This window comes from Notamacropus eugenii, chromosome X (genome assembly GCF_028372415.1).
Source record: "Notamacropus eugenii isolate mMacEug1 chromosome X, mMacEug1.pri_v2, whole genome shotgun sequence".
Classification (NCBI taxonomy): domain Eukaryota; kingdom Metazoa; phylum Chordata; class Mammalia; order Diprotodontia; family Macropodidae; genus Notamacropus; species Notamacropus eugenii.
In genome coordinates this window covers 71,262,127-71,276,916 of record NC_092879.1, presented here as the reverse complement: position 1 = coordinate 71,276,916, position 14,790 = coordinate 71,262,127, and the positions used below count along the sequence as shown (strand labels likewise).

The 14,790-nt window shown below is 44.2% G+C and overlaps 1 long non-coding RNA gene across 1 annotated transcript; it reads right to left on the bottom strand.

Moving 5' to 3' along the window:
• Positions 1-9,498: 9,498 nt before the first annotated feature.
• On the bottom strand, positions 9,499-14,566 carry LOC140515314 (uncharacterized). The gene is made up of 4 exons (XR_011970938.1): positions 14,480-14,566; positions 12,273-12,396; positions 10,501-10,642; positions 9,499-10,063 (listed from the first exon to the last, which is right to left on the bottom strand). It is a non-coding gene; the product is annotated as an uncharacterized lncRNA (long non-coding RNA).
• Between the last annotated feature and the right edge of the window lie 224 nt (positions 14,567-14,790).

Below are 14,790 nucleotides of genomic sequence, written 5' to 3'. Positions count from 1 at the left end.
TTTCTGCTTTCTCTTCTTATTTTTCTTTAAAAAATTTTTTGTTATAAAGGTTGGTTGGGGAGGGGAGAAGAGGGATATAGGAAAAAATCTAGGCAATGTAAAAATAAAAGATATCAACTTTTTTAAAAGAAAGAAAAAGCCATCTTTGTTGGTTGTTTCTATCTCCTAACCCACACCCACCCCCACTCCTTGACCCTTTGTCATTTGTTTTCCAATTCCACCAGTGGACTCAGACTTCAAATTACCAATACCCTCTTAATTGCCAGATCCAATGGCCTTTTCTGTCTTCATCCTTCTTGTCTTCTCTTCAGTTTTTCTCTGCCAGGATATTCTTGCCTAGTCTTCTTTCTATTAGTTTGCTTTATCTCATTCTCCTATTCTGGACTATCTTCTATGACCTGCTTATTAATTCTGTCCTCCATCTCTACCACCAGGCCAAGGTGCTATCTTGTGCCCTCTCCTCTCTTGGTGGTCTGGTCAGCTCGCATGGGTTCAATAATCATCTGTACATAGATACCCCCCCCCCAATCCATATGTAATCCACTTTGATGTAAGAACTTGGATCAATGCTATGACTAGCCAGGATTCCAGGGGACCAATGATGATGCCCATTACCCGCTTCCTGACAGAAAGATGATGGACTCGGTACAGAAAGAAATTGAAATTTCGGGGCATGGTCACTGCATTGTTTTTGCTTGACTCTATCATTTGTTACAAGGGGTTTTTTCCCCTTTCTGGTTTTTTTTTTTTTTTTTGGTTGAAGAGGCAGGCCGGGAGCAGGGGGAGAGATGGCATTAGCAATTTTCAGTGATGCAAAAAAGGGACACAAACATTTTTAATACACAGAAGAGAACTGAAGGAAGTTTGGAAGGAAGCATAGGCAAGCAGGCCAGTTTTGAAAGTCATGTGTGGATTTACTCTTTCCTTAAAAAAAAACCCCATATAGGTGCTATGAAATGGATATTCAGGGTTTGATATACAATCCTCTATGTGTGCTCTACTGTGTATATGGGAATATTCTTTTTTTAATGTTTAAGAATAAAAAAATAAAATCAATATTTTAAAAAATAATAGGTAACCTTGAGAGGTAGTGAGTTCCCAGGGGAGCCTAGATGACCAGGCATATTGTAGAAGGGATTTTTGCTCAGGAAGAAATTGGACTAGAAGACCTCAGAGGTTCCTTCTGACAGTTTTTGTTTCTCTAGAGATTTAAAACAACCAGAAACCACAGTTACCACCATTCCCCCACCCCAGTTCTTCACCTTCACCCTCTGAAACACTTGCTTTCACCTTTCACCACCTCCTCCATCCCTGCCATGGACCATGGGAGCCATCAACAGTGATTTGCAGCTAAAGAAGTCTCAGATCTCCCTCTATCAGCAAATTTGAGGGTAGGGAGAGTCCCCCAACATCATTAGAGCAATTTCATTGGAATTAATTCAGCCAAAATTTTTCATGCCAGCTAAGGTGTTAGAAATAAAACAACCCGATCTCTGCCCTGCTCACACACAGCTTACAGTTTGGTTGGAATAATGAATATGAGAGGAATCCAAGTGGCCTCAGATTGGGGTGGAGCACCTCTACCTAGACAGCTGAGAGTTTCATGGAGGAGGTGGCAGCTAAGCTGTCTTCAGGAAACAAAAGATATAGAGACATCTGGGCTGGAGGATAGCGTCGAGGGGCAGGTATGGGGCAAGAAGGCTAGAATGACACATTAAAGCCAGATGATAGAAGGTCTTGAGAAACCCAAAAGATGTGTTCCTGAGAAGGCCACCGCATGTTTCTCCACCAAAACATTGTTATACTTAATGGTCAAAGTATATCTAGTACAATGCTATCACCCCTTCAGGGACATTCTGTATTCTTTTCTCATGGGAGGTGGCCTGGGAAGCCCACCTGTAGCCATAGCCGAGCAGAACCTGACCCACTAGATTCCAAGCCAACCTTTGTAACACAATGTGTACAAGTTAAAGCCTGACTGCATAATGCTTATTGCCTATCATATTAAACACCCAACATCCCTTGGTGGGAAGACTGGAGGAGAAACTTTGGGTTCCAATTTTGTAGATGAAGAAACCAATGCACAGAGATATCTCAAAGCAATCAGCAAACTTGCTTCAGCTGAGTCCAAGGTGCCCAAGCTCGCTTGTGGGCCCCTCCTGGAGGTAAGGCATCATCTCATCCCCTAAAACAGGGAACCACATTCATTATGCAATTGTTTCATTATGGCTGTGTTTTTCCATATTCATGGCTAACTTGTAGATTGTCTTCATTATTACTGTTTAGCAGCCCTCTACCCAGGATCTTTTCACAGCTATCAACTGCTCAAAGAAAGACAAAAGTTCTTTCAGGCTAAGCCCACTGTGGGAGGCCATTTTATTCTGATTACTGTTATTACAGCCTTCTTTCAGAGGCTGGAGGCACTGATATAAACAGTTTCATTGGTTGCACCGCTCCATGTACAACATCTGTCCATGCCCTGTACATACACCCACCTTCAGAGTTTCAAGGCACAAGCTGAAGGAACAGAACCCACCCATGGCTCTCAGCAAGCTTGGTTCCTATGTACAGAACATAGAGCTGCTATGATGCCTAGCTGCTCAGAAGGGAATTCAACACCCACCCACTCATACATGCTTTACCCCCTTAGGGGGCTGGCTTAGCAAATCCAATGCTAGAAGAGGATGGAAGATCCTACCAGCTCAGGTCTTCTTCACCTAGGTTCTTCCAAGGCCTCCAGGGACAATCTAGTGAAATCTATGGACCCCTTTTCAGAATTATGCTTTTAAGTACATCAAATGAAATACATGAGATTACAAAGAAAAGCAATTCTATTGAAATAAAATTGTCAAAACATTTAGAAGATTCCTGGACCTGAGGTTAAGAATACCTTGTGACCTAGGTGGCTCAGTGGTGAGAGTGCTGGCCCTAGAGTAAGAAAGACCTGAGTTCACAACTGGCCTCAGACAGTTACTAGTTATGTGACCCTGGCCAAGTCATTGAACTTGCCTGCCTCTGTTTCCTCAGCTGTAAAATAGAGATAATAGTAGCACCCACCTCCCTGGGTTGTTGTGAGGAGTGAATGAGATAATTGGAAAGCACTTGCACTGATATATAGCAAGGAGCTTAATAAATGCTTGGTACCTTCCCCCTGTTACACCGAGGGGAGGGATAGACCATCTTTCATATCTCAGGAGATATCTCTTGGCCCAGAATGCCTGCTTCCTGCTCCTACCTTGGTTTGTTTCAGGTTGATCTGAACTGCCCACACTTCAGAAGCAGACCACCAGCATCCAAGGCGAGAAAGTCACCAGGGACTGGTTCCCATTTTGTCCAATGAGGCCGGGCTGTAGGTATTTGATTGGCAGTGTTGTTGTTTTCTAACATTATTTTTTGCACAGAAACATATTAAATTTGACAGCATATAAACTGCTAAACTCATTACTTGTGAAGAGAGAGGGAGAGAAAACATTCTGTCCTGTTGCTCCAGGCTCCAGTGAAATCCTATTACTGAATGTACAGAGGAAAGCAAGATGAGCACAGTTTAAAATAATGTAAGATCAAGTCGGCCCACAGTAACAATTTCTCTGTCCACAGTTTCACACATCAATGTTCCCACTGCTGCTAATTTACAGCAACAAAGAGGGCCAGACCAGGTATACTTGGGCCTGGGTATGCAAAGTAAGGAGGGGTGATTGAGAGGCATAAAGGCCCTGGGTTCTTCCAGGAGATTTGTGCTTGGAGGCATTTAAAACGACAACGCCAATCACATGCACAAAGATAAAGAGGAATGACTATCGACCCGTTAGTTGGGGGGGGCGGGGTGAAAAAGGGTGGGGGGAGCTATTTTTGAGTTCATATCTTCATGTGGGTTTAAGCGTTGCCTCCCATTCCCACTGTCTGTGTGACCCTGAGCAAGTCATTTTAACTTCTCAGTGCTGTGCACAAATCTCCAGTCTATGAGGTGCAGAGAAGGTGCCAGCTTGGTAGTTTTCTCATCTAAGAGATCTCTACAGCAGTGAATTACAAATCCAGTCACTATCCTGTCTTTTTAAGCCAGAAACTGATCACCCACAGGCAAAGGAAACTAAAGCCTCACGAATTTGGAAGAGTAGGGATTGGAGGGAGGCCAGTGAGGGATGTCAGATAGTGAAAAAATTAAATTGCTAAAAGGAATATATACTTTTATTCTTGTCAAATGATGCAATTGATGAATAGTCATAAAGCCAATCAATAAAATGAGTGGAACTCATGACAGAATGGCATTTCACAAAAAGGAAAAAAACCAAACATACAAGAGTTAGCGGGAGCAGAAGTTGGAGACATTTGTAAAGGAAATTTCCTTGGCCCTTCATTTGCAAATGTTAATGATTTTAGACCAGATTTCTCTTATTCCTGAGCATGACCCTAAAAAAAAATCCCAGATGCAAAAAAAAATACATTTCAGACTCTTGATTCTCTAGTAATCATGTATGCTGCGAATTATCACATGTTCCAAATGAGTGTGATCCAAATTAATGAGGTTTTACTGTAGTTACATGCAATCTGATTGCATGACTTGAAAATTAGCTAATTATACTGATCAGTGGAGTTCAGTGAGGAGGGTTTACTTGTTTTTTAATAGGCATAATCCTGAAAAGGAGTATTATTCCTTAGGCTGAAAAATCATAGAGATTAGCTCCTTTCCTAGTCAATCTTTTTACTTCAATCTTGAGTGTGGATTTGCAGCTAGTCTAATGTGCCAATCTCTCTCTCTCTCTCTCTCTCTCTCTCTCTCTCTCTCTCTCTCTCTCTCTCTCTCTCTCTCTCTCTCTTTCTCTCTCTCTCACACACACACACACACACACACACGCTAATCTAGCATGTCCATATGAAAGACAGAAGCTCGGTATGGAAGACATTCCTCTCCAGACATGAGAACCCTCAAAGGTGACCTTTATTGTCAGCCATCATGCGGTTAGAACCAACCCTTGATTGCAGATTTGAGAGGGCCTCCATCCAGGGAAATAACCTGGCTGCCATGACAGAAAACAGAATCTTGATCCTCTAAGCTGCCGGCCTTGCATTACTGATGATGCCTGGCTTCCCACGGGCACCATGGGGAGGAATGAATCAGAATCTCATTTCCTAAGCACCCCATGGAACTCCCACTAACTGCCACGGAATCCCCAGGTAGCAAAGAAAGAGGAGCTGCTGGCTTCAGCCCGTCTGGGCTTGTTTAATACTGCATTTCCATTAGCATCGGCAGTAGCCACCATGCTGCTGAAAGGCTCTGCTCAGTGCCAGAGCCTGCATCTCTCCTGCTTCCATTACAAAAACTCTGGGGGACTGCTAGCCATTTTCCCTTTGATTTTAAAAGGGTTGAGGCTTGAAAACAAGTCCCAGCAATTTACCTATGAAGTTTTTCTAAGCTTGTAAAAAAAATGCAAAAATCTAAACTCTAGCCTAAATTCCTAGCCTTCCACCTCACAAAATTGAATAATCCTGGGGGTTTTGCCCCAAAAGCCCATCCAGCAGTCCTCACATTCCAACCTACTGTTGCCACCCCTGTAAAGGGAGCCAAAGAGAGGAAAGCCAAGTGGTGTCGACCCCAGGGGACACAAAGAAATGTACGGGCTGGCCCACAGGTCTGGTCTATCCCAGAAATGCCTTTGTGGTGGAAAGAGGAGGGAGGGCTTTGGCTACAAGACAGTTTTCACTGCAGTTTCTTTTTCTACTCTCCACTTCAGCATTCCCCTAAAACAAGGGCACTGGGTTGGAAGGTCTGCAAAGCCCCAGTGAGATGGCACTGCTCCCTTTCCTGGGACTTTCCTTCCTCACAGCAAACACAAACACAGACACCAGCTGAAGGGTTAGAGGGGACTCAGCACATGGGACATAAGATGATATCACAATGAAAAAGCCTCAAAACATGCCCCCTTGGAAGTGATCTGAGATATCCCCCCCAAAAATCCACTATTGTATTTGATACCCACGTCATCGCATTTTTTAAAATGTCTTTTAAGTCGACATTTGCAGACTGTGGGGCTTGTTTTAACTTCAGGAACTATATATTTCTTAATCACCAATTTACATATAAATTCAAAGATGTATCCCTTTTGATAACATTCTTTTAAAAAAATATCAAAGTCCTTGAGAGGAGGGACTGGTTCTTATTTTTGTAGTACCAGAACCTAACACCATGTTTGGTACATGGTAGGTGCTTAATAAATGTTGATTGTTGTTTCCCTCAGTTTCCTCACCTGTAAAATGAGCTGGAGAAGGAAATGGCAAACCACTCTAGTATCTTTGCCAAGAAAACCCCAAATGGGGTCACGAAATGTGGACATGACTGAAAGAATAAATAGCAACTGTCATTCCTTAGGCAGTACAGGAGATGTTTTTTCCTCACCTCTTTGTCAATTTCTGAACATTAAGGGATGAGGAAAAACCCTCCAGATAAAGTTGTTCTGCCAACTGTTTGACAGGCACTTGTTCCGGGCCTCCAATGCTTTTCCTATTTGGGAGTGAGAGGGTGGAGGGGTGAGGGCAGTGAGTAGGCTTGTCCCAGGGCCTGGGTTCTGGAAGCAGGATCCACAAATATAGCGGCACAAAACGACAGGACTGTTATAGAAGAAAAAGGAGGGGGACTTCACAATTCTATATCCTACCCTTGTTTTTCTTCTTTAGGTAATGAAATGTTTATGTTAGCTGATGATTGCTTTGTTAATAATTTAAAAAGAAAAACAGAAAAGTAAAGGACTGTATTGTTTTTTAAAGAGCCCGTGAATAAGCATTTCCATTGAGCACAGATTCAGCTGCCAGAGCTGAGGGTTCCCAGCCCAACAACAGGGATCATCTGCTCTAAGGCTTTCGTTATACACATAAAGTGAGCCCAGAGAGATGCGATAGTAAACTCAAGAGTCACACAGGCAATAAATGGCTGAACTAGAATTTGGTTCCACATCCTCCTGAAAGTCCAGTCCGCACTCCATTTGGCCACACTGTATCTCACATTAGTAGTTAGATGGACAAGGGGCAGGGAATAAACATTGAGAAAGCACCTACTGTGCCCTTGTACAAATAGCTCACTTAATTTCTTGCTTGGCTAGCCAGTTAGCTCCACCTTCCTCCTGTACATGCACCCAGTGATGGACTGCACAGTAGAGGAACAAAGCACTAAGTTCACAACAGCTCACTCCTAAGCTGGCCACACCAAGACAAACGTGGGGGCCACAACCACTCTTAAAGACAATCTACAAAGTCACAAAGGAGTTGCAATTTATACCAGTAGAGTGACCGAAAGATAAATGCTTGATGTATTGGGGTAAATGAAAAGTTCTTTACTTGGGTTAAGAAAAAAAAAATGCCTGAGCACAGGATGGAAGAAATGGGGTAAGAAAACAGGTGATGGGGAGAAAGCCCTAGAGGTTTTTGGGGTCTATAAACTCAGGAACAAGGCAGACATGTGGCATGTGACATCAAGAAGAGCTAAGGTGATGTTGGAAGGACATCAACAGAAGAAAGCCAGAGTAAGATGGGTAGAGGCCCAGCCCCAGCTGCAGGACTATGTACAATTCTAGCCATTAGATTTAGAAGGGACGCTGGCAAGCTGGAGCACTCCATAGCATGGTAACCAGAATGGTGAAAGGCTGCCGCCTCATGCCATATGAGCAGCAGTGGAATGAACTGGACCTATTCAGCCTAGAGAAGAAAAAACTTGGGTGGGGAGCAGGGGAGAATGACCCACAGTTGTCAAATATTTCCAGGGTTGTCCTGTAAGAAACCTATTTATGTTTTGCTTACATAGGAACATAGTAGACAGTGAGCTGGCTTTGAATCAGGAAAACCTGTTTTCAAGGCCTGCCCCTGACACACACTGTGTGTGTATGACGCTGGGAAAATTACTTAACATCTCAGTGCTTGAGGTAACTAAGACTAAAGTTGCAGAAGTGGTGTTGAACTGCATTGGTGGAGAGAATTTCCTCACCTGGGAGTTCTCTATACCAATGAAATCGCAGGTATCTATCCCTAACCCTGTAAAGCTGAACTCAAAGCAGGAAGCAAATGTTCCAGAGGAGCAGATTTCAGCTCACCATGAGGACACACTTAGAATCTAAGAAGCCCATTTTGGGAATGGGTCCCAGGGGTTACCCATTGGCACCCAAAGTCTTGCAGGAGAGAGTAGATGCCCACCTTTGGTGGATGTTCCAGAAAGGACTCCTACTCAGACAGTGGTTGGAGCCCAATGTTTTTTGAGGGGCTGCTCGATGTGTGAACACAGAATCCCAAAGTTGTTCAAATACAGGGGCTCTGGACGTCCAGGTCATGGGGTTAGTTCCTTTTCTTCCTGTGAAGCCGCCTCTCTAGGCTCAGCCAGGCACCTCATTCTAATGACTGCTCTGATGGTAGCAAGCAGCACCAGTGGAAAATGTGTAAGTGGTTCAGGGCAAATCCAGTTCTACCCCCAGAAAAGAGAACCTTCAAGCCCAAGTCCTCCTAATGATACTATTAGCAACATTACCTTCATATATGGACAGCCCGGTGTCAGTTCAGAGAGTTAGGTGTTATTGTGCAATTTGCCACAAAGCAGGCTCAATCTTTTCCAGGATAATGGATTTCTAACACCTCCATTCCAGATGTGTGATACCCAATGGATGGGGAGTGGGTTGGGCTAATGGCTGTGTCAGTATGCAGCACCAACCAGAGGGCTGAGGGAGGTAGGACAAATCAGGTGCTGAACTTTGGGGGGCCCTTGGATTACTGTGGGGTTTGGGATGTGACTAAGGGAAACAGTGGGGAATTATGGGAAGATGGTAGCGTAGTAGGAGCCACAGGAGTCCAGAATCCCAGCAAACACTCTAGGAAATGTCTAAAAATGTAGCCAAAGAAACAAGGAGAAAGACAACCAAAGAGAACCAGCTATAACTCATTAATCCCAAATAGGACTGTGCAAAAAGCCTGATCCGAGTGGAGACAAGCTAGGCAAACAATGGGAAAGAAATGGGAATTTAGCACACACCTTCACCCGCCCCAGCCCCTCAGACTGGATCTGGCCCTCTAATGACTTCCCCTTTTACAGATCTGCTTACTGATCCCAGAAACCGACAGTTACCTCAGGGGAAGTACGGAGGGAGAGTGAGCTCCCACTCACTCTACCTCATCTGGGGAGCTCTGTGTTATTTCAAGGGATGACCTTGCTTACAGTCTACTGAATCTGACCTACCTTTTGTCCTTGTTAACCCCTTAAAAGGTGCTTTTCTTTAAGGAAAGCATATCCAAGGATCTGTGCTAGCAGGTCATCCTGGGTGTGTCAGGGTGCTTGCTGCTACACAAAGCTGTTGTGAGGGTCACCTGGTTCCTACTAAGTGCTTTATGAGTACAAATTCCTCTCCTCTGTGAGCAAACGATATTTTTTGGCCATACCAAGGGACTTTTAAAAAGCTACTGTCATGAAATGAGGAAAATGAGGCTAGAGTGGCGGAGTTTAAATAGAAATAAACAGACAAGACACAAGAATACATCACAGTCCAATTATTTGGCTGAGTAAGGAGTGAATAATCATCATGTCTCCTTCTAAAAATGAGGTATATCCTCGAACATGGAGGCCACCTCTTTGTAAGGAGTTGGAGGGGTGATATTGGACTGTGTAGAACTAAAGTATTCCGGGCTGAAGCTGCCATTAATCATCAGTGGCCCAGTTGCTCTTTGGATTTCAGCCTCGTCCTGGTACTCGTCCTCATCCTCGTCCTCCTCCACCTGGGAATCCTCTGACTCACACCAGGGGCTCATACCTGCCCTTTCGTATAGAAGGGTTGGAAGGGGGCTGGGTGCTGGGGTGTCTGGGAAACCCTGGCTCTCAGTACGGTCTGAGAATTTGCTTGAGCTCAGAAATTTATAGAATTTCCAGATAAAGAAGGCTATGAGGCCCACAATGAGCAGTATTGACCCCAGGAAGAGCACGATGGTAAGTGCAATATTTGGGTCTTCATCAGTCTGCCCCAAGAAATACAGTATTTTGGAGTAGCCTTTCCATAACTCTGATAAGCTAGTTTTAGAGGTATTCATGGCTCTGGTGATACAACTGGAAGAAAAAGAGAGAAAGGGACAATGGGAAACTCACAAAAACTACTCTCTTCTCCTCCCTGCCCACCCTGTCAGCTGTGAATAGTCCATGATTCTCTAAAATGGAAGGCCTCCCTTGAGTCCTGTGGGACCCCCATGGGAAGCACCAGGAAGGACTGTCTGAGAAGCTGCAGGCTAATGACAAGAGGACTTGGTGACCAAGAGAAAAAAACAGAAAACTCCCAAGGGAAGCAAAGGCCCTGGAGTCAGGTGGGTAGACATTATAGGATACGATCATTTAATTGATCTGTCTCCCAGTACTAAATAGGGTGAGGTCGACTCATGCCTCACTTCCTTCACCCCTTCAGGTTTTCCCACTTCCTAGGCTCTAGGCCCACTCTTCCAATTCCCAGGACTCCCCCTGCTTGCAAGGCCCACCCCTGACATGGTACATACCATTAATTCTTTATCCTCAAACACTTTTTGGACTTCTCCAAACCTCCAGTTCAACAGTCTCTTAAATTAATTCTTCCAGGAGCTCACTAGCACCAGAGTGGAAAGTGTTTAGAAGTCAAAATATTCTTGGTCCAGAGAAACACTGAGAGGAAAGAGGCACAATGAGATTGGAGCCCAAAAAATTGCTAGGCTTGAAGGCCTTGCAATTACCAGAGCAATAGGAGAGTATGGAGGCTGCAAACCACCCCGACAGGCCCCAGAACTTTCGGAATAGACTCTTCTCCATTTGGCAGGAACAGGGGAGTGAATGTGACTTCGAATAAGGGACCAGTGCTGCCGACTACCGGGGCCATTCCTAAACTCAAGGGGGCTCAGTTGGAGGAAGGGCAGCAGACATTCAAATATCAAGACACTTAAAATCTTAATCATCAGTAAAGAAAGATGAAGTAACCTTTGGGGCATCTCCTATTAACAAAGGGGTTCTTAGCCAAGAATCTATGAATTTGGTTTTTAAAAATATTTTGCTGACTGCATTTCAATATGACTTGCTTTCTTTGTGATCCTGTATGCTTTATTCTATGCATTAAAATCATGATTCTGTGAAAGGCTGGCTTTATTAGGCTACCAAAAGGCCCATGGTACCCAGAAGAAAGTTCAAGAACCCCTGCATTGGCAGAAACTTAGGGTAGAAGCCATTTGGGGACATCTGGAAATAAAAGCAAAACCATCCCATGAAACAGCCCACTTGGGGGACATGGGGACATACTGGGTTACATTCCCTCTCATGAACCTTCCTTTGTGGTTATTCCCATGATGATGCGTGGGATGGAGTGACCATGGCCAATATAAGAGTGTCTTCATGGGTGGCAGGGCCTAGGCTGGGGTGGGGCTGAATAATATCTGCTTTCCTGTTGCCTTCCCACCCCTCCCCCACAGATTACCAGGTTCTGACCAAGAGGGGGGAAGAGGGGAGTAAGAAGGAAAGGAGAGAGAAGGTCCTCCTCTTCTACTCAGTAGTATATCAGCCACTCCTCCCATGCTTGGGTCCATGATCTTTGGGGATGTCTTGGCTCACTTTTCTAGTCTTTGTCAGTGATAAGCCCGATTGCACATTAGAGGCCTGTCTACGTTCCAGTACTTTGGAGAATTGGGAAGATACCTTAAAAATAGCCTTTACCTCCCCCTGCCCAAGCATCCTTTGCAGTACCCTTCACACCCCCCACATCCTGCTCCAGGCCCTGATCTAGGAAATACTTACTTTCCACACTGCTTCTTCACTTAACTGGCATAGGGGAAAAGAAGCAGCTTTGGAATGACTATTTGTTTCCAGAGCCCAGACTTTTGTCCCTTCCAGAGTCCTCCCTCCATGCAGCCCCACCCTCAGAAGCCTGCTCAGAGGGGGAACTGGACACTGTCAATGTCCAGTTTTTCCTTTCTCCTCCTCATGTGCCCCTTCATACCAAAGCAGAACATATTGGGAGTGGTGCCCCCCCAAAGGCAGCCAGCCAGCCAGTCAGTCTGTCTTCCAGGCCTTTCCCCATGAATGGCAGGAAGCCAGCCTGCAGGTGGGAAGGGATAAGGATAGGAGAGAAGGGGAAAACCCACAAAATGTTCCCCTTTTTCTGTTCCCCTTAGGGTTGCTTTCCTTCCTTTAGAGGGTAACGAGTGGGGTCTTTGACTTGAACAGGTGTATTTTTTCAAGGACTTAGGAACAGAAAGGTGCCCTCACCCAAACCTCAAGTGCAGAGCTGACTAGGAGGGGGTCACCTTACATTATAGCTCTTCTCCTCACACTTCTCAGGATGATCCCCTCTTGGTGCAGCTAGGTTTTTGCTTTCTTGTTTAATCCTGAGGGCCCTGCTGTCACAACATGACGGATGTTGCTGGCTTGGGAGCCTGTTGGAGGAAGCAGATCAACACATATGTGCCCGTGTCCCACCTGCCTAGGAGGGTTCTGTGTTCCTTACCACTTCCTTTGGGATCCAAAAGGACACGAAGCATAAGCATTACCAGGAAATTTCAAATAACCAGACTGAGAGTCTAACTGCAAGGAGAGAGTTGCCCTGGATGGGAGCAGGAAAGCAGAAATAATATCAGCTTTAGAGACTCCTGGGGCAAGCAGGGCTCCCAACTGGCTTCTGCCATTGGTCATGGGCAAAGACTCAAGTCTCCATTTCTGTCACTGCAGAGTAAGGATCATAATCAGCTATAGGCCAAGGTTGTTGGGTAGATCAAATGAGATTTGTGTATATAGTAAATAATATCTATATTATATAAAATAACATATTACATAAACAATATATTTTTATTAATATTATTATATAATAATATTCAACAACAATATTAATATTATTATTATGTATAAGATATATAATAATTATATCTTATATGTAATATATGATATATATTACAATAATATTTATATTATCATATAAATATTATATTATATAAATAATAAACATAAATTATATATAATAATATATAATAGACACACAAATCTCATTTCATATATATTAAATATATTTCTATACATAAATCATGTATGTGTATACATACATACATACACATGCATGTGCACGCACACACACACATATATATATATACATACACACATTTAAAATGCTTTTGCCAGAGAAAAGAAAGCAGAGCCAGAAAACGAATAAACGAAATGACTACAAGAACATAAATCAAACCAGCACCGAGAGGCACCAAAACTCTGCTCGCTCAATGTTAGTAATGTAGCATTCAAATTAAAGGACATATCCCTCCCTTTGGATTAACAATGAGAAACTGTTTGGGGGAAATATACTTAATGGAAGGACAGTGCTTTACTGTTTGTTGGGAATTGTCTGCTGTTTCATAACAAAATGTATCGATCAATCTAAAAAATAAAAGCCAAAAAAACCTCACAAACCTTAAAACTCTCTCTATAAATGTCAGCTATTATTATATTATAACTATTCCATGTCCCTGCTGGGGAGCTAACCATCCTTTGACTATAAATACATCATCAATAGGGGGTTACCATAGCAACAATGAGGCAGTTGGAAGGCTCTTATAGGTCAGAGAATGCTGCTGAAGTCACACTTAGGTCATAGAGCTCGGGATGCTGGAGCTGGAAAAGAGCCTAAGGAGAGGCTCTAGATTGACCCTCATTTTACACATGGGGAAACTGAGACCAAGAGAGGTTAGGAGCCTACCTAATAAGAATGCTGAGCTTGAATTGAAAGGATCTGTTGCTCAGAATTCAATTTGTGTTGTTTGGTGTAAGGCACAACCTTCCTGGGCCTCAGTTTTCATACCCTAAAATGAGGAAGCTCAATTGCCATCTCTCACTATCAACAGGGAAATTTTAAGAGTTTGATCTTAAGTTGACTTGTCCAAGGTCACAAAGCAAGTTAACCTCTCATCTTCCAAGCCAGGGTTCTCTCTGCTATGCCACCAATGCTGGTTAAAGGAGAAATAATGGCCGGAGAGCTGAGGAGGTCACAGGATCAGAGCTCTGGACCTGGAAGGGACTCCAAAGAGGGCACAGAAAATAGAACATCCTCACTTTACAGGTGAAGAAACTGAGACCCACAGAGGTTGTGATTTCCCAGTGCTCTCACACCTTAAGTAGCAGAGGTGAAATTTGAACCCAGGGCCCAGGAGATCAGAACCAGGGTTCTGTTTCAGAAAGGCCACCAACAAGGCCCTTTCAGCCAAGGAAAGGACTCCTTCCGGCCCAGCTCCCAACACCCCCAACATCCCATTAGTCTTACCACTTTCACGACCATCCCTTAAAATGGACATTTGACCAGACTCTAGAAACCTTTCCGTTGGGGCAAATCTAACCTCACCGCCCAGCTTTATGTCTCTCAATCCTCCCAGTCACCCTTCCCTTCCCTGAATCCCACCCCAAAACCTTCCTTTCAGGTCTCAGCATCTCACCTACTCTTTCCACAGCCCCACCCCAACCTAGGGCCCATCGTCTCCTTACCTTTTTCTTCTCCTTGCGGTGGGGAACGACTTGCCTCTGTAGCCCTCCAGAGGAGAGCCACCCGGAAGCCTCCCCCAACTGTTTGACTTCTCTGTCCCAGTTGGAAGAGTCTTTATTCATGGAAACCCTACATTATTGGCTGCCTTGGCCCACTGCCAGCCAATCAGAAGGATGAGGATTGTCCAGCCCCTGTAGCCTTCGGGCCTACCCTTTATGACATCATTGGCCACGCGTGAGCAGTAGCCCCAGACTACCCACTACTGTTTAGTCAACAAGCCATGTAACATAAATGAATAAATAAACCATCTGAT